This window comes from Gopherus evgoodei, chromosome 15 (assembly GCF_007399415.2).
Source record: "Gopherus evgoodei ecotype Sinaloan lineage chromosome 15, rGopEvg1_v1.p, whole genome shotgun sequence".
In the NCBI taxonomy this organism is placed as follows: Eukaryota; Metazoa; Chordata; order Testudines; family Testudinidae; genus Gopherus; species Gopherus evgoodei.
The window spans coordinates 12,488,988-12,509,085 of record NC_044336.1 but is presented as its reverse complement, the minus strand read 5'-3'; the positions used below and the strand labels follow the sequence as shown (position 1 = coordinate 12,509,085).

Sequence of the window (20,098 nt, the reverse complement as noted above, 5' to 3'; positions counted from 1 at the left end):
TGCCCTGTATCTCCCCATGTAACTGCTGCAAAAGCTACAGGTCACTTTACCTACCGTTCCTCTGCTGCATTTCATTTACTTATTAATTATTATTATTTGCATTTAAAAATTCAATAGGAAAAACCTCAAATCCCCCCTATTAAATATGAAGGGCTGAAGAAATTCAGCAAAAGAAAAAAAGCCCTTTGAAAAATGCAGCAACTGCTGTGTGAGCCGACTTCTCAAAGACTTTTAAAATGTATCCGTCATGAATATTTACCTCCCCAGTGGCTGGAGCCTTTCAAGTTGTCCAAATTATTAAAGTCAATTTTCCTGGAGGGGAGAAAAGTGCTAATCTCCGTTTTGCTCACAATTTGCTTTGGGTAAGATGAGGTGTCCCTGTTGCTACAAAAACCATACACCACAAAATAGCATCTTAATAAAAAATGGCCTGTGTCTGACTCAGACTAACAGGAGTCAGGGAATTTGCTAGATTCTTCAAGGGTTCTTTTTTTTTTTTTTTTTTTGAGTGAATTTGTCATGTTCATGTCAGATTGAGAGCAGCAGAGATCCAAGTCCTCCATCCAGAGAGCAAGCTGTGCTGCATTGTAGAGCTCCCCTGCCAATATTCCTCAGCCCAGATCGGTTCAGTTTCTTTGGCCCATTCCATCCTTGCTTCCTCTGTGAAGCTGCTATCAATCAGGCTGATCCGCACCATCAAGGGAAGTATTGTGAGCCCCTCCCCCCTTCTCCTGTCACAGCCGTCGGATGGCAACACTCTTTAAGTGTTACTCAGCATGAGTGGCGGTTGATCTGGGGGCTGGTTCTGTAGTGCATAGCCATGTCCATTGCCCCGTCCATTCCCCCAGGGGAAATGGCTCACTAGAAAGTGAATTATCAGATTAAGAAATATCCCTAAATCTCAAAGTGTTTAAATTCCTAATTCAGTAACACTCTTTGGGCGTAAAAACAATGAGGACTCCTTGTGGCACCTTAGAGACTAACAAATTTATTTGGGCATAAGCTTTCATGGGCTAAAACCCACTTCATCAGATGCATGAAGTGAAAAGTACAGTAGCAGGTATAACTACACAGCACATGAAAAGATGGGAGTTGCCTTACCAAATAGAGGGTCAGTGCTAACGAGCCAATTCAATGAAGGTGGAAGTGGGCTATTCCCAACAGTTGACAAGAAAGGGTGAATACCAAGAGTGGGGGGTGGGAAATCACTTCTGTAGTGCTAATGAGGCCAATGTAATCAGGGTGGCCCATTTCTAACAGTTGACAAGATGATGTGAGTATCAGAAGAGGGGAATTAGTTTTTGTAGTGACCCATCCACTCCTAGTCTTTATTCAGGCCTAATTTGATGGTGTCCAGTTTGCAAATTAATTCTAGTTCCGCAGTTTCTCTTTGGAGTTCCATCAAATTAGGCCTGAATAAAGACTGAGAGTGGATGGGTCACTAAAGAAGAGGGCATAGATAAATCAAGAAGGGCCTTTGTGATTTTGCTACTGCTCAGTGGCATAGTGTTTTTACAGTATGAGGAAAGACTGAACAAGGGATTGCAAGAATGAGATGGGCATGGAGAAAAAGAGAGAAGATGATGTGCCATCTAAAGTAGCCAGTAGAAAATGCCACTGGGCCTTGTCACTAAGTATTGGGGAAGAGCCTGGGTCTGGCTTCTCTAGGGAATAGAAACAAATCTTTTGTTGTGGCTCTAGATGATAGAACCTCTAACAGACTGATCTTCCAGTGCCCCTGGGAACTTGATAAACCATCTGCTTGCCAAACAGCAGCATCAGGCACTGCCCTGTATTCGGTGCTCTTCCTTGAAGGATAGCACTCCCAAGTGGCTTTTCTTTGAAAGGCAGCAGAGCACCAGAGCTGACAACTGGCTGACTCTGTGACGCTATTAGTGCTCATACCCGAGCTCTCCCCGTATGACAGCGGCTTGTTAGGTGTGGGATCTTTGGTGTCTGTTACGGGCATTTGCGAGTTGTAGTTTGTTTTGGTCTCGTCTCATCTCTCCTCCTCCAAAATATTGCAAAGAATGTATCAAACCACCATATACCAATTATTTGTCATTAGGTTCATCTCAATTAAAATTAAATTTTCAATAATTACATCCCTGCCGCTGGGCTTCCTGTCAGTTGTCAACAAAAACTGAAGTGAGCAGTGTTGACCGACTCTGTTCCATCTGCGCTGGTGAAATGTTCCCAGAGAGAGAGGGTCTCAGCTGCCGAGCTAGTGTTTAAAGGGCACATGCATCACATCCTTTGCATGTTACATGATGGGTTAATGGAAGTCACATCTTTCCATCAGCTGTGTAAAATCAGCAAAAAACTACGGGTGTTAAAAAAAGAGAAAGTAATCAGATCTCCACCCATCAATGCCAGGGGCTCCACCTCTCCAGAAATAAAATGGGACAATGTCTATTCTCTCCTTTTTGGGCCCACTCAATCAGCTGCCAGAGGGGGTGAGTGCATTAGCCTTTCACCTTTTGAAACATGGATTTTCTGGTGCTCTGCACCATGTGCAGTTATTTACCCCAGTGCCTGGTGGGTGTAAAATGCTGCCATCCTGATTGGGCACCTATTTTGCACTGGAGTAAATGACGACACAAGGTGCAGGACAACACAGAATCAGGCCCATGGATGCCAATCACCACTGAAGTCACAACTGGCATTGAATTTATTAGTCTTTCATCGTAGTGTGTATTACAGAGCTGCTGCCTGTTCTGGCCTCAGTTTCTGCTTGAGGGAAGCTCAAGACCAGGATAGATCCATGGTGCCATGGATCAGGATTCAGATGGAGTGGCAGAGCTGTGTGCAACCCAAGACTTGACTAACAGATGGTGCTGCAGGGGAGGGATTCAAGTATTGTCAGATAGGCACATGGCCTCAGATTGGAATAGCAGTTGATGCTGCAGGTCAGGACTTGGGTCCCTTGGCAGAACTGTTTGAAGAAAGCATAAATTAGTGCTCTTCGTCTCTCACCTTAATGAGTAATAAACTGACTCCGAGCTTTGCAAGGGGAAACAAAGACAAAAGCCTTGTGCTCCTCACACAATACAATCTCTTCAAACAGATGAACACATTTACTTGTCTTCACTTCAAAGCCAGGCCCACTTCTCCTCTCATTTAGACCGCTGTAAATCTGAAGTAACTTCGGTGAAGTAAGCAGAGTGACTCTGGATTGACACTGGTGTAAACGAGAACGGGATTTGGTCTGGTAGCAGGTGACTGTGGGAGAAGTTTTGGGTGCACAAAGGTTCCTCATTAAAGGCTTTTGCTGGGCTCATTGGAATCCCAACACACATGCACACACGCTCAAGTAAGATAAAGATTCTGGGTAACATTTTCAGAAGTACCTATGAGACTTAGGAGTCTAAGTCCCATTTTCAAATGTGAGTTAGGCACTTAGGAGCCTATGTCTCACTGGAAGCCAATGGGATTTAGGCTCCTGAATTCCTAAGGATACTTCTACACCGCAAAAATACCCCTGAGGCAGCAAGTCTCACAGAGCTCATGGGGCTCGCATTACAGGGCTACAAATTTCAGTGTAGATCAGAGGTAGTCAATTATTTTTTAAGGTCCAAATTTCTTGGTCAAGATATAGTCAAGATCCAGACTCCAGGGAAAATAATAATTAAAAACAATGATAATAATAAGTAAATATAAAGATTTTTGGGTCTGTTCAAAAGTGTCTGCTGATCCGGATTTGGCCCACAGTCCACCTAATGACTACCCCTGCTGTAGTTGTTCATGCTCAGGCTGGAGCTTGGGCTCTGAGACCCACCCCCTTCACTGGAGTGAGGCACATTGGCAAGGCATTATGTGTAAGCTTGTCCTGACATGATTTGACCCGAATCTGTTCCATTGAGAGAGACATTCAGGGCTATCAGGGTGCTATCAGTCTTTTACCAGCAGTGAGGGTGTGATCCAGAGCTCATTGTAAGACTCCTATTGCCCTCGGTGGGTGTTGAATTGAACTGAATTTGCTTTAAAAGAGTAAAAACTACAGCTCAGCTGTCACAATTTTATTAAAAACATGTAATGACTCTGGAGGAGACTTGTTGGCTTTTTTCCACTAGGAGGTGTCTTCTTGGGGCTAATCCCTTACCAGGTTAGGGCTCCTTTTAAAAGATGTTATATAAACTCTCTGGGAACAGGGCGAGAATGTAAAGTAACTCACAGTAACTTGTCCTGACATGATTTGACCCGAATCTGTTCCATTGAGAGAGACATTCAGGGCTATCAGGGTGCTATCAGTCTTTCACCAGCAGTGAGGGTGTGATCCAGAGCTCATTGTAAGACTCCTATTACCCTCGGTGGGTGTTGAATTGAACTGAATTTGCTTTAAAAGAGTAAAAACTACAGCTCAGCTGTCACAATTTTGTTAAAAACATGCAATGACTCTGGAGGAGACTTGTTGGCTTTTTTCCACTAGGAGGTGTCTTCTTGGGGCTAATCCCTTACCAGGTTAGGGCTCCTTTTAAAAGATGTTATATAAACTCTCTGGGAACAGGGCGAGAATGTAAAGTAACTCACAGTAACTTCCTCTTCTTTTTTTTTTAGGGGTTGGTTTATTAGAGATGCTGTCAAAGCAATTAAGCCTAAAAATTGACCTAGCATAAAAGCCTTATTATGGGGTTTTGCTGCAAGCTTTCCCCTGGTGTTTTGTCTTTAAAATAATGTTTGCTGCAGCAGGAAGAGAAAATAAAATCCCATGGGAGGGAAGAGGGGGAGAAGAAAGAGAGTGGGTGGCTTAGGGTAGCTGTGTCACAACTCCCAGGGTTTCTCTAGAAAGTGTCTGGATGACACAAGGAGCCACAGGATCCCCTCATGCCCTGTCTCTGGTGTCTCACTGAAGGATTGGCTCAGTCCCTGGCATCAGGTTCTCCTGAGATAACAGATGCACCTTGTTGCCGTGATACATATATGGAAGCGTCATGGGACTTAGCATGAAAGATTCTGGTGTGCACTCAAGGATGGTCTGTTTCTAGGGCCATGAACATGGTGGGATCCTATGGAAAAGGTGAAAACCCCTGATCTAGAGGATCCTGTCTGTCTGTCTGTCTGAGGGGTTCACAAACATTTGACGTGTGGACCGCATTTTACCACAGAGTTTTTCTTGTAGGTTCCTCCCTTCCACTCATGATTGCTCAGGCTACCTCCCCTCCCATTCATGGTTGAATAACATCTGTGGAGCAACCACTGCACTTGTTGACATGGAGTGGCAATATTAGGAAAGCGTGGAATGTATTTTTTAGCTGCAAGTCTCTCCATTAGCCAGCTTGTATTCACACACCATCTTTTATCAGGACACAGTTTATTGCCAGTTTATTTTCACTGCAAAATCCAAGGAGTTTCTTCCTGACTTGTTTTGGATGACTTAGCCAGCTCAGTCTATAGGCTTGAGATAGAAATATAGCCATCTCCACTCCTGCAACATCACTCTAGTGTCACCATTGCTCTGCAGGAGTGTAACATTATTGAAGGTCACCAGATGATGCTATTTCTGATAGTGCTATTAGATCTGTTTAGCTCAGGGGTTGGCAGCCTTTCAGAAGTGGTGTGCTGAGTCTTCATTTGTTCACTCTAATTTAAGGTTTCGCATGCCAGTAATGCATTTTAACGTTTTTAGAAGGTCTCTTTCTATGTCTATAATATATAACTAAACTATTGTTGTATGTAAAGTAAATAAGGTTTTAAAATGTTTAAGAAGCTTCATTTAAAATTAAATTAAAATGCAGAGCCCCCCTGGACTAATGGTCAGGACCTGGGCAGTGTGAGAGCCACTGAAAATCAGCTTGAGTGCCGTCTTCGGCACGCGTGCCATAGGTTGCCTACCCCTGGTTTAGCTGAATGTGTTGGAGCTAAGTCTTGAAGAAATGCTATATGTGATGGTGTTCTTTTTAGATACCAAGCATACCACCAGTAAAGTTTGTTCTCGCTGCCTGGGTCTCTCTATGACCAGTCACACTTAAATGTAGCTGCTGCCGACAAGTTCTTGCATGGAAGATGCAAGGCAATCCATGGTGCCAGAATATTACAGGAAAAACTTGTGCAGCATCATTCTAGAAGGACACCTACTGCGTTGGTCATTTGGTAGCCAAGCCCTAGGATGAAGTCCTGGTAACAGCTGGACTTTTTGTGCATGTGGCTATGCATGTACCCCCCACAAATAAATTATTTGAGATTCAGATGGCAACCTTATTCCAAAGCCATGACATAGTTTAGATTTGCTGGAAGATGGACCTTTGTTCTCTGGACAGGTGTTTGAATTTTAGCTTGAGCCTTGGCTCAGTTTGTGACAAAGCCCCATCTCAGGTAAGTTGTGCTCACTTTCAAGTTTCAGAAGGAAAATCCCATCCCCTTCTCGCAGGCTCAGCACTGCAGCATTCAGAAACATCTGTAACAAGTCATGGATGCACGTTTTGTGTTCCAGGCTTAGCAATTTCTTGTTTTCAGCTAATCCTTGTTGCTAAGGATTCCTGACCTATTTATAAAAAAACACAAATGGAGGAGGCATCAAGCACCATAAACTCAGGCGAGCACATCAGCAGGCAGTCACAGGTAGCCAAAAAGAGAGCGAAAAGTAAGGAGACAAATTACGGCCCACCAGGAAATGTGATGCTGGAAGAATTGTCCTGGTGATGAGTTACAGCTGTTACATGGAGTTTAGAGGCGAGAGAAGGAAAGAGGTTTTCACTGGAGGTCATTTTCTTGGGCTTCAGCTTTTACATTGTCAAAAATAGTTCCCACACAAGCAATATAATAGAGCTAATATTCTGGTGTAGTGAAGGGAGAAGACTTCATTATTTTAAAGTCAAACATACAGGAATATAATGAAAAATTATATACTTCAGGCTATGCTTGGGAGAGTGGCATATTAAGCATTGCAATGAAAATAGCTGGTTAAAATCTCCCCAGTCTGCTGTTAGGCAATTGTGTTATTTTCTATTTATTTGTCTGATGATGTTTGGACTTTTATTATTATTATTGTGAGTGAGAGATTTAATATTCCCTTTGGTGCTGCGATTCCTCTCGGAGACTCAACCCTCCACAGAGAAATCCCATCTCTACATTTATTCCTCAGGTACCTGCCTGGGATTCTAAATGCTCCATCTGACAATGGTGGGCACCATTCACCATTGCTCTGCTGCTCCTTTGCACCTTCAGTGCAAAGCAATTGCACACCCCCCACTCCAGGGATCCTGGGGCTGGTTCCATTCGCTCTGCACTCACTGGCAAGCACCCTCAGCGAAGGGGACGTTCCAAGGTGCATTGGGGAGGCCTGTGCCAGGAATGGGGGAATTGTGGCTGTGGAAATTCTAAACTTCAGCCATTTCCCAGCTGCTGCAAAGCCCACAATAACCGTATAAGTCAGAGCTGCCCAGCCTGTGCCAGGTACTGAACTGGCTGCCAGCAGCCCTATGATTGGGGATGGGGGGGCAGTGTCCTTGCACTGGGCTCCACACTTGCACAGGGATGAGTTGGGGCTCCTCTCTTCTGTTCCCATTAGCCTGTTGACTAAGCACCGTATTAGCACCCTGGCTCAGTGGTTATAGGTGCACTAGCACATGTATGCCCGTCACAATGGACCAGCTCAGTCAGCAGCAGTTCTTTCTGCTGCCCCTTAGAACAGACAAAGGTTTAAGGCGAGGTATCCCAAGGTTTATAGACCAAGACAAACAATCTGGGCTAAACAGCAGACGTGCCAGCTTCTGTGTTTCATGGCATGTTTGCTACCTCCCCTCATTTCTTTCTGCTGTTTCTGACAAAATATCTCTGTTCATCACTTCTATCAAACCATCTTATCTTGTGCTAGGTTGGAGTGTACTTGTGCAAGCCTGCTGGAATGTGTTTACATATTCGGTGTGTTTTAGCAGTGCCAGCAGTACCTGTGCCAAGACACTGAACTTACAGGCATTTGCTTTAATACATGTCCTGACTTTGGTTCACAGTTTAGGCCTCACGTCTTGCAGCAGGCCTAATACTCTAGGCTCTCTCTGCTACACTCAGGTCTCTGTCTTCTCTCTTCATCCTCATCCTTCTTTATAGCTGAGCAGATTTGCATCTCATCCCAAGCAGAGCTAAGAAATCTTATTCCCTCTTTAGCCTCGCTTGCCACCTGTCACAGTAACTCTTGCTGGTGATTTTTGATGCCTCTTCTGTTAACACTTCACCATCTGTTCCCTGCCTGGCAGTGGGAAGCAAGGCCTGGACTGGGGGAGAGACAGAGGTGAAAGTAAGCCGGTCCGGTGTACCTGCAAGAGCTGGTACGCCGTGCAGGACTGGGCCGTCTTCTCCAGTGGTGATTTAAGGGGCCCAGGACTCCAGTCGCTGCAGGAAGCCCCGGGCCCTTTAAAGCACCGGTAGAGCTCCAGCAGCCAGGCTCAGGTGGGAATTTTAAGGGCCCAGCGCTCTGGCCCCTGTGGGGATCCCCGGGCCCTTTAAAGCAGCGCCCAAGTCCCGCTGCCGGAGCTCCGGTGGTGCTTTAAAGGGCCCGGGGCTCCCCACAGTGACCGAAGCCTCTGGACCTTTAAATCGCTGCCGGAGCCCCGGGTAGGCTGACCAGACATCAAATGTGAAAAATCAGGACAGAGGGTGGGGGTAATAGGAGCCTATATAAGAAAAAGACCCAAAAATTGGGACTATCTCTATAAAATCAGGACATCTGGTCACCCTAGCCCCGGGGCTCTGGTAGCCGGGCTCGGGCAGAGATTTAAAGGGTCTGGGGCTTCCCACAGTGGCAGGAGCACCAGGCCCTGCCACCCCAGGGTAGCAGCAGCAGGGCTCCCGCAGTGATTTAAAGGGTCCAGAGCGCCTGCCACTGCAGGGAGCCTCTGCAGCTGGTACCTCTGGGGTGATTTAAAGGCCCTGGGTCTCCCAACCACAGCCAGAGCCCCAGGGCCTTTAAATCTTGAAAGGCCCCGCCTCTTCTGGTTGAGGCCACACCCCGCTCAGGACTCCGCAGTACCGATAAGTCCTTTAAGTTACTTTCACCCTTGGGGAGAGATGTTCTGTGAGGGCAATGTTTCCCTGCCCATCACATTTCCTCCTCTCCTACTTCTGTTCTGATTGCTCACCATCACTGCTGCTCACATGCCCACCTCCTTCTTCTCCCATCACCACCACATCTTCTCTGCTCACCCTTAACTCTGAGATCGAAACACTCGTCCCCTCTGCACCAGCCCTGGTGTCCCGTCTGTTATCTATCTTTCTGTGGGCTTGTTTGCACTCGCTTCCTGTCTTTTTTTCCCCTTCTGCTTCTCATTCTGATTGTGTGGCTGGGACTGCAGCAGAGTGCCAATTTCTTGAAGATAATTGTTTAATTAATATCTGACAGGCCTGGAATCCTGTTGACAGCCACGCCGTTGGTGATGCTCGTCACAACAGGAACATTGGCTGTCTCGAGAGTGATAGGCTCCCTGTGAAGGAGGAGAAGACTCTGGGTGCAGCCCTCATTGGGCCAGATTCTGCCTCAAGTTACACCCTTGTAGTCCCATAGCCTTCGACCAGGCTCGCTGAAGTGTGAGCAAGGGCAGGGTTAGCCAACAGGTTCACAGTCACGTTCATCGTGACCTCCTGTCCACTTGGGCTGAGTCAGCTTTGGTGCGTCACTTTCCTTCCCCTCCCTGCTGTGTTCCTGGGGAAGCCTCAATACTCACCCCCCTCATTTGCCAGGAAAGCCAGGCCAGGGTAGAGATTAAGGGCTAGATTGTGCCCTAGTGGAGCGTGGGGGGACCATGCAGCATCCGAGATCCCCAAGAAGAAATCACCGAGAATTCCTGCTGCACTGCTTGCAGCAAGCACACTGCGCTGACAGCTGCAGGGCCAGCTAGCCTGAACACTGTGCTGCAGTTCCGATACAGAGGACCCACCTCCAGGCCCTTTTGCCTTTGCCTCTTGGTGGGGACTGACACCAGAGGCACCATTTCATTCCCATGGCGGTTTTTTTTTTGTTTTTTTTTTTGTGATGTAGACACTTGTTACTGGGATCTGGGATGAAAAACTATCCAAATCACTTAACAAGGCCACCAAAGAACTAGCCAGAATTAGCCTGGACAGATTCCAACTGTCAACCTACAGTACAAGGGAAAGGTTCTGTATCCCATTAATAATCCCTTACCCTTCTCAATACCTTACTAAGGATACACAAAAAAGGAGCGGGATAATGTGTTACCCACCTTCTCCCTGCCCCTAACCTACCACAGGCCTGGTCCACAGTACGCAGTTAAATCGATTTAAACATAGACTCATAGACTCATAGGTCAGAAGGGACCAATCTGATCATCTAGTCTGACCTCCTGCACAAGGCAGGCCACAGAACCCCACCCATCCAATTTTATAACAACCCCTAACCCAGGACAGAGTTATTGAAATCCTCAAAATTGGTTTGAAGACCTCAAGCTGCAGAGAAACCACCAGCAAGCGACCCATGCCCCATGCTGCAGGGGAAGGCGAAAAACCTCCAGGGCCCCTGCCAATCCGCCCTGGAGGAAAATTCCTTCCCGACCCCAAATATGGCGATCAGCTAAACCGTGAGCATGTGGGCAAGAGTCACCAGCCAGCACCTAAGAAGGAATTCTCTGCAGTAACTCAGTTCCCATTCCATCCAACATCTCCCCGCAGACCATTGAGCAGACCTATCTGGTGGTAATCCAAGATCAATTGCCCAAATTAACAATCCTATCATAACATCCCCTCGATTTAACGCTGTACCCGTCCACACTACAACACACTTTAAATCGATTTTAAGGGCTCTTAAAATCGATTTCTGTACTCCTCCCCAACAAGAGGAGTAACGCTAAAATCGATATTACTATATCAATTTAGGGTTAGTGTGGACGGAAATCGAAGTTATTGGCCTCATCATTTTACAGTAGCTACCCACAGTGCGCCGCTCCAGAAATCGACGCTAGCCTCGGACCATGGACGCACACCACCGAATTAATGTGCCCTAGTGTGGACGCATAAAATTGATTTTATAATATCGGTTTTATAAAACCGGTTTTAGTTATTTCAATTTTATGCTGTAGTGTAGACGTAGCCACAGGCTTGTTTCATCCACCTGTTACAACCTCTCTTTTAGGTTCTGAGATTTTGGGGGCAGGCACTGTCTATATAGTGCCTCACACAGAGAGGCCCTGATCTTGTGGGGGCATCTCTGGTGCAGCTGTAATACAAATAATGAATAGGAATTAACTGAACTTCCTTGGCACTGCCAGAATTAAAAGGGGGAAAAAATCTGCCTCCCCTTAAATCTGTGTTAGGCAAAATAGAGGACAATTCGCAGTATTCTGCCAGTAGAGAGTGAAACAGGCAATTGTAATTTACTCTGAGAAAGGAACTACTATTTAAAGAACTCTCAGAAGCGCCCATCAAATCTTTTTATCCAAGTTTCCAAGTCAAACCAGGGCGAGCTCAATAATTCATAGGCAGGATCAACGCCTGTCATTTTGTCGAAACTGATTACCGCGCACACCTGTAATTAGATATAATGGGTGTAATTTCCAGTCTCGCTGAGATATTTATGGCAGGAAGTTGCTTAGAGGTATCTTCTCTCCAGGCTGAGCCTTTTGAGTTTTGGTTTGATAAGTACTTCAAAAGGAGACAAATAATTCTGAGATTTACTATTGGTGAAATGAAGGAACAGCATTTTCAGAAAAAAATAATGTAGGCGTCTCTTAGTTTAGAACCTATTTACTGTAGGGGAGTCCGGCTCTGGAGAGGTGCATCTGATCCGGGGAAGAGTACTGCACAAGTACCCTGCTGCATCTCCCCCGCCATCCCATTTTTACCCACAGAGGCAATCTCCCTCTGGAAGACTGAGTCAGTGTGATGCTTTGGGGGTTCACCCAGACCAATAAGGGATTGTGTCACTGCCTGTCCTGTAACCTTAGGTGCTTCTGTGCTGTGCACTTTGGCTCAGAGCCCTGACACACCAGCAGCCTGCTTTGCTGCTCCGTTAAAGAGACCAAGGATTTTACCTTTCAGTTTGAAACATTACACTGAGATGATTGTGTGATAAAACAAGATTACGTTTATTAAGAAAGAACAGCTACTGAAGTGATACCAAGTAGAAGGAATTGGGATAGAAATAGTTACAAACAAACAAACATAAAAATATGCTTCTAAGACTAAAACCTACCTTAACAAACTAGAGTCTTTTGTTCAAAGTTGTTTTCTCACCCCAATTGCTTTTCCAGCATGGCTGGCCAGTTCTTAGCCAGGATCTAACACAGAGCTTGAAGAGCTGGTTTTTTTTTTCTCTTCAGCTGAAGGAGACCAAAATAATTTTTTCTCCCTGCTTATATCATCAAAGTTTATCTTTGTTTTCAACATCAGGAAGCCCTCCGGGTGTCCAGCAGGAAAATGATGCCATGTTAATTTTTGCGGTCTCTCTCTCCCAGTCCAGATAGTTAAGTGGTTATCTCCCCCACTCCCTCCTTTGATGGCTTGGTTTACCTTTTATGTAAATATGCCTTTATTGTGTGTCTTTGCTCAACCTACATTGGAGGCACATTTAAGCAGGGAGGAGAGCACATTCCTTTGTCTCGAGCGGGGAGGATTTAAGCCTTTCCTGCCAACTACATTTTAAGAACTTATTTCCAGCACACATTTATAATTTTTCATATATCACCCCTACATACACACCGCACCATAGTATTAATGACCCGTGCGTTACCAGTTCGCATAAAATACTTTACATGACATCGTCTAGATACAGATTATGACAACAATGAGTTGGGATGATACACTACGCTGGTCAGATCAGCTGAGACTCACTGCTAGTTACCAGGCAGCTTCTAGCCCTCTGGCAGGGGGATGCTATTAGGGTCACAGTCAGGAACGGCCTATGAGCTCCAGAAAATCAGTATGTCCAGGGCTGAAAGTTCCTTCCAGGAAGTAGTCTGCAGAATTGTAAGAGTTGCAGTGTTGCTCACAGTGGAAACATAGTTGCCTACCCTACTAGGGAGTTAGCAAGCAGCGTCGCCCATGTGTGAAGAATGAATCTACCTATCCTCATCACTGTAGTATCTGAGCAACCATTAAAGAAAGATTATGAGAGAGAGAGAGAGAGAGAGAACTGCGATTAGGGTACTTGTGCACAAAGCAAGAAAAACCTTAACGTAAGTAGTGGACAGTTGTAAGTTTCAGGCAGTGGCTGTGATTTTCTAGTGGGTAGTTGTAAATTTCAGGATGTGAGAGTAACTGTTCAAGGAAACAGGGATGGCTTTACAACAATCCTCTGCCAATACTTTACTGATTAAAAGTGGAAGTAGAAAGAATCCTCCATAAAGACAGCAGTGTTTCATAATCCATGATAAAAATATGCCATTCATTTAAATGATAGTGCCTATCCAGAGAAAAGAAGCTGAATGCGGTGTATAAATAGCAGACAGAACACGGGGGCGGTGTGTCAGAAATCACACCGACTCAGAGCTGCTGAAAATACATTTGCTTCATCCCAGCATCCACACTCTGCCAAAAGCCTCTTCCTGTTTCACAGCCCTTGGTATTAGACCAGCTGCAAAGACCCGAAATCTAGGTGGCTGAATGTTTTCTGCTTATTAGAATTAGGTATGCATAGTGGGAGGGAATTGACTCATGAAATCGCTTTGTTCCACAGCCATTTTTTCCCCTAACTTGTTAATTCCCATCTCCATTAGTCTTATGATCTATCTATCTATCTATCTATCTATCTATCTATCTATCCCTAATCATAGAATCATAGAACTGGAAGGGATCTCAGAAGGTCATCTAGTCCAGTCCTCTGCACTAATGGCAGGATTAAGTATTATCTTGACCTTCCCTGTCAGGTATTTGTCTAACCTGCTCTTAAAAACCTCCAATGATGGAGATTCCACAGTCTCCCTAGGTAATTTGGTTGAATGCTTAACTGCCCTGACAGTAAATGTTTCCTAATGTCCAACCTAAACCACACCTGCTACAATTTAAGACCATTGTTTCTTGTCCTATCCTCAGAGATTGAGAACAATTTTTCTCCCTTCTCCTTGTATCAACCTTTTACGTACTTGAAAACTATTATCATGTCCCCTCTCAGTCTTCTCTTCTCCAGACTAAACAAACCTGGTTTTTTCAATCTTCCCTCAAAGGTCATGTTTTTTAGACCTTTAATCATTTTTGTTGCTCTTTTCTGGACTTTCTCCAACCTATCCACATATTTCCTGAAATGTGGTGCCCAGAACTGGACACAATACTCCAGCTGAGACCTAATCAGCGTGGAGTAGAGCGGCAGAATTACTTCTCGTGTCTTGCTTACAACACTTCTGCTAATACATCTCAGAATGATGATTGCTACAGTGTGCGTGTCACTGTAGTTTCTAGGCACCATTGCTATTGTACTTGGTAGTGTAGGAACAAGACTAAAGCAAAGTTTTCTTCCACTCCATCAGAATCACCAAACAAGGGCACTGGCTTGTTCAGAGAATCAGTAATGGGAGAGGAGAGTCTTTTTATTTAAATCTCACCCATTCAAACCTGGCCCCGGATCTGTAATAACTGACCTGTTCAGAGGCCTGAGTGAAATGAATGTTTGGTGGGTCTCAGCCCAATTCATATTAGGCATCTGTCTTTGTCACAAAACGTCCACCCCAAGACGGCACTTAAATTGGTCATCTCCCCCAGACAGACAAAGGGCTAAACTGACCATGAAGACTGAACTTCCTTCTTGCTCGTAGAGGAGCTTCCTCTAAGTCAGGATTGAGGCACATTGGCAGAGGAGGGTACAGGGGAAGCTGACACTGCCTCCAACTTGGCACATGTAGACAGAGGCCCGCTCGCTCCTGGGCTGTGGCACCTTTCACCAGCTCTAACCATCATTGAACATGGTAAAGAAAAAACATACTCTGCCACTGCATATACCACTGAATATCAGCAGAGAGGGAAATGATCTTTCCAGGCCCGTGTGAAAGCATCACAAACCAGAGAAAGTAAAAAATTGCAGAGATGGCTTTAAAACACAGGGTGCTTATGGTCTGAGGGCCGGGGTCTTAGGAAGACGGATCTTGGCCAAAGTCTGGGTGCAACTTGTTGGGAAATGGTTTCTGATGGTTTTTAAGAAAGATGAAAATGTTTCATTAAAAAAAATGTTTCATAAGAAATATTTCCATCAGCACGAAGCATGGAGCCTCTCAGCACCACTGTGACCTCATTTGAGAGCCAATGGAAGTCACCTCAGGGATTCCATTCTTCCCGTCCCTTCCTCTCCACAAGAGACAGCCACTTCTCTCCTCCATTAGTCTGCTCCCAGTTAAAATATAAAGCCATGCTTTATCGCAGTCATTCCTAGGCCCAGCACCTTGGCGACCCTTGGGACACCCCAGGGGACAGTGCAACATGACACTGCTCTGCGCATCTGTGACTTCTACATCGATGTGTTCTGTCATGCGTCATCTGCCGCTAATGATAACTATTAGATGCCATCCCTTTGGATTTTAGACAGACACAGGCCAAGCTGCTGTGGGGGCTGGTGGGGTTTAGGGCAATGCTAATCAGGGCCAGAAAACAAACAGGAAGATATCAAACCACAAGCCACAGCAGATGAAGAACTGAGGGATAATGAGAAAAGTGACTCAGTGGGACAAAGTGGGATTCAATGCAATATGGGAAGATCAGCAAAGCAGGTTCAAGTGTCTGAGTTGTTGACTGCATTAATCACGGCGAGGCGGGCAAGGTGCCAGCTGCCGGGCTATCGTTGTTCAGTAATTTCATTGTGCCTGGTCTCATTCCAAAATTGCACAGCAAACCCTTTATTCCTGTGTGCCCTAATGTCTAGAGTCTCCTGCTCTCTCCCACCTGCTATTTCTTTAACCCTGCTCACTTTTAAAGCTAATCATAGCTTCCATTTAAATGCTAATCGGTCTCAGCAGAGGCTCTGTTTTACATACAGCGTGTCTTTTGTGGTGCAATAAAGCTTAAGCTCCGAATGTTAAATATCCATTGAGACTCCATTAGGCATTTTTCCCCTCTGGGGCTTGGTGAAGGGGCGGGGGGAGTAGAGGGGAAATGATGTATTGCCTGCAAAACTGGAAAAAAGACACAAAGATTATTCACCTTTTGAGATGTTTCACTGGTGCTCCTTTGTGTCTCTCTTTGGGTCCCACCTACCACCTTGATCCCTTCCTCATCAGCACTAGTGGGCACACTGGACCCTATAATGAAGCAGGTCTGCAAAGGTCTGGAGAGCAGAGCCAGTCAGAGTTCCTGCTGCTAGACTCTGCTTTTGCCCCCAACATCAGACCTGGACCCATCAAGCTTCGCTCTACCATCAATGGATTATTACCTTCAAGAGTTCTGTCCCACACAGCCATGGTCACTAACTCAGCTGGAAACCCTGTCCCAGCACAGTGCTAGCCTGGCTAATGAGGAGGCATTTGTTTTGAGAGGTAGCAGGTGAGTAGGCTGGATGGGTTCAGAGTCTCTAGGGGCTTGTCTACATCAGAAAGTTGCAGCGCTGGTGAGGGAGTTACAGCGCTGCAACTTTGAAGGTGTGCACATCTGCAGGGCATCACCAGCGCTGCAACTCCGTTTGCAGCGCTGGCCGTACTCCCGTTTTGTCTCGGGTGTAGAGGATCCAGCGCTGGTGATCCAGCGCTGGTAATCCAATGTAGACACTTACCATCGCTTTTCTTGACCTCCGTGGAAGGAGGAAGCCTCTGGTAATCAAGCTGGTCTCCTTCCCCGGCTTGCTCTCGCGTTCCCGGAACCGCGAGCAAGCAGGTCTCCTTCCCTGCGGTTTGCAGGGTGGTTCGGGGAACGCGAGAGCAAACCGCGGCAAAGCTGGTCTCCTTTCCCGGTTTGCTCTCTCGTTCCCGGAACCCCGAGCAAGCAGGTCTCCTTCCCTGCGGTTTGCAGGGTGGTTCGGGGAACGCGAGAGCAAACCGCGGCGAAGCTGGTCTCCTTTCCCGGTTTGCTCTCTCGTTCCCGGAACCCCGATCAAGCAGGTCTCCTTCCCTGCGGTTTGCAGGGTGGTTCGGGGAACGCGAGAGCAAACCGCGGCGAAGCTGGTCTCCTTTCCCGGTTTGCTCTCGCGTTCCCGGAACCCCCCTTGAAGCCGCCCAACAGCGCTGCAGTGTGGCCACATCTAACACCACTTGCAGCGCTGGTTGCTGTAAGTGTGGCCACTCTGCAGCGCTGGCCCTATACAGCTGTACTAATACAGCTGTAACAACCAGCGCTGCAAAATTTTAGATGTAGACATGGCCTAGGTCGGATTGAATACTTCGTTGGTAGCAGGCTTTGTTTCCTGTTGAAATGTCCTGCTGTGTGTGACATTATTGACATGAACTGTGACCATATAGATCATTGTTGCAACCAAGGTCCTGCAGTGGCACCAATTCTTGTACAAAGGAGGTCAAGTAAGGTGTCTATGGAAAGGTTATAATTTGCTGGTTATGATTATGCTATCTATATGCGTGTATCATTTTTGTATTTAAAGTTATATGTATTGGCTCTGTACCGTCTGTATTTCAAACTTGTGCAGACAATTTGGCATCAGCACTGCCTAGCCTGCTTGATGGCCCATTAAGGCCCATCAGCCATACAACTGACCCATTGAGAGAAGGCAGATACATCTTATGGCTCAGCAAGGCATGCAGGGACATACCTATGGCAAGAACTCTAAGGCTTCCAAGCCATGTGCTGCTATAAAAAGCAGCTTCATCTTCTCCATTTTGTCTTCAATCCTGTTTCTTACCTCTGGAGGAACTTTGCTACACTGAAGCTCTGAACAAAGGACTGAATGACCCATCCGAGCTGTGGATGTACTCCAGAGACATGATTTGAGCCTGCAGTTTATTCCATCACTGCTACAAGCCTGAACCAAGAACTTTGCCATTGCTGTATGTAATTGATTCCTTTAACCAATTTTAGCTGTCATCTATATTTCTTTCTTTTTGTGAAGAAACCTTTAGATTTTAGATTCTAAAGGATTGGCAACAGCGTGATTTGTGGGTAAGATCTGACTTGTATATTGACCTGGGTCTGGGGCTTGGTCCTTTGGTATTGGGAGTACCTTTTTTTTAACTGAGATTTTGGTTTTCATAACCATTCATCCCCATAAGGTGCGGTGCTGGTGGTGATACAAGGGAACTGGAGTATCTGAGGGAGTTGCTTATATGACTTCTGGTTAGCCAGTGGGGTGAAACCGAAGTCCCTCTCTTTGGCTGGTTTGGCATGCCTTAATAGTAAAGGATCCCCAGCCTTGGGCTGTGACTACCCTGCTCTAAACAATTTGTCCTGAATTAATACTCTCAGTAGTGTCCCGCCAGAGGTCACTTCACCAACTACACCACTGTAAGGAAGATGGAGAAGATGAAGCTGCCTTTTATAGTCTCTTGCCATGTGGCCTGTGCTTCTTTTGTTTCATGCACAAGCTGCCCAGCACATGGCTTGGAAGCCATGCAAGTTTCTCCACTCTGATCCATGTCAATGTGCCTCATGTGGGACCTGCGGGTGGACCACCCATACTGCTGCATGGCTTTAGACTCCAGGCCCAGGGAATCCTTAGCTGCCCTGCTCAGACTGACAGCTGTGGTGGTTTTTGTCACATAGACACAGTGCACTAGGAACTGGGCTGAGACCTGCCAGACTCATTTCTTGTACAACACAGATAACTGGCAACATTTCTCTGCACACCCCATTGGACCCAAACAGGCCCTAGTTCTTGAGCACCTGTCACTCACTTTAAAAAAAACTAGTCCAACAGTTTTTGGATGGGGGTGGTGCTAATATAACAGAATATGTCAATTATTACAGATCTGGATTAATATGGAGGTACCGGCCCAGGGAATGCACTTTCCTTTCTAAGCTCACATATCACCCCATTGCCCCAAGTTTCCTGTGTTTTACTATATAGCAGCATTGCTGTGCTAGGTAATGCTCTAAAGATCTCGGTCTTTCCAGTCACCCTGCTCTTACAATCCTGGGAATATCCCAGTCTCCACAGTCCCCCTTCTTTACAAGGTTAGCACTCTCCCATATAGGCCAGGCCCTATGCTCTGTAATGCTGGCACCCTGGTCTCTCTCCTGGCGGCTATCCAGCTCTTGGTGGCTCTTTAACGGTTTTGTCTTCTAGCCAGACTTTCGTGTGCTCTTTAGGTCATTTGAGAAGCCTGCTGGTACTTCGGCACCTGAGCAGTGTTTGAGATGAGCCCACATCCCAGGACATTTTCCATCCTGTGTTTAACCCAAACTGTTGAAAACCTGGTTTTCAGTAAGAAAATGCAAGTTTGGGTATAACACACAAAAAAATTGTTTGCAAGAAATGGCGCATCTTGATAATGTCGACAGTCTTTGTTTCTTTATCAATTTCATTTTTGTGACACAAACTTTGAGCAGCTCCAAATATTGTAAATGTTGTTGTTGTGGTAGCACCTGGAGCCCCCTCCGGGGAACAGGGCTCGAACAGGGCTCCATCATCCTAAGTGCTGTACATACATATGACAAAAAGTCAGCCTGACCCAAAAATGCTTACTGCCTAAGTATACGCTGAGAGACAACAGGCGGGTACACCAGACAGACAGTAGGGGAGCACAAGGTAGCATGAGATGATCGATCAGTCTGATAGGCAGCAGTCACCGTTAGAGTGTCACAAAACTTAGGAATCCATTATGATGCTATTGATTACTAATCAGCTCTTCAAAAGCTCCTATCCCCAACATATTTTGTTCAAGCCTGTGCTCGGAGCTGCACACACTCTTCCAAAAGGGCATAGGCTTTGTCCAAGGTGAGGGGCTTTTGTTGAGTGTGGGGAGGACTCTCCAGGCTTTGTTTTGATCCTTAATTGTCCCATTCTGAGCGCTGGTCTCCTAGAATGAGGGGAAAGGAAAGAACGAGGGAGTCTCACAAAGAGCCACTTGTTTTGCTGAGCCCGTCTGTTGTTGGGGCTCCCATCTTTCACATCCCCACTCCATCCACATGCCTCTTGGTAGCAAATGGCTGCATGTGTCTGTTGGCATTTCTAACAGGTCCAACATGATGATTGCCAGCATCCCTGAAAGTGCCCAAGAAAACCTTGGTGGGGTAGCAGACTTGGAGACAAGGCCATGGTTCTATCCAGAGAGCAGATTGCTCCAAGAGTGCA

General features: G+C 46.0%; 1 protein-coding gene across 3 annotated transcripts in view; it reads left to right on the top strand.

Moving 5' to 3' along the window:
- Positions 1-20,098, top strand: part of MGAT5B (alpha-1,6-mannosylglycoprotein 6-beta-N-acetylglucosaminyltransferase B) — a 171,783-nt gene that overhangs the window by 138,163 nt on the left and 13,522 nt on the right. The window lies entirely within an intron of this gene.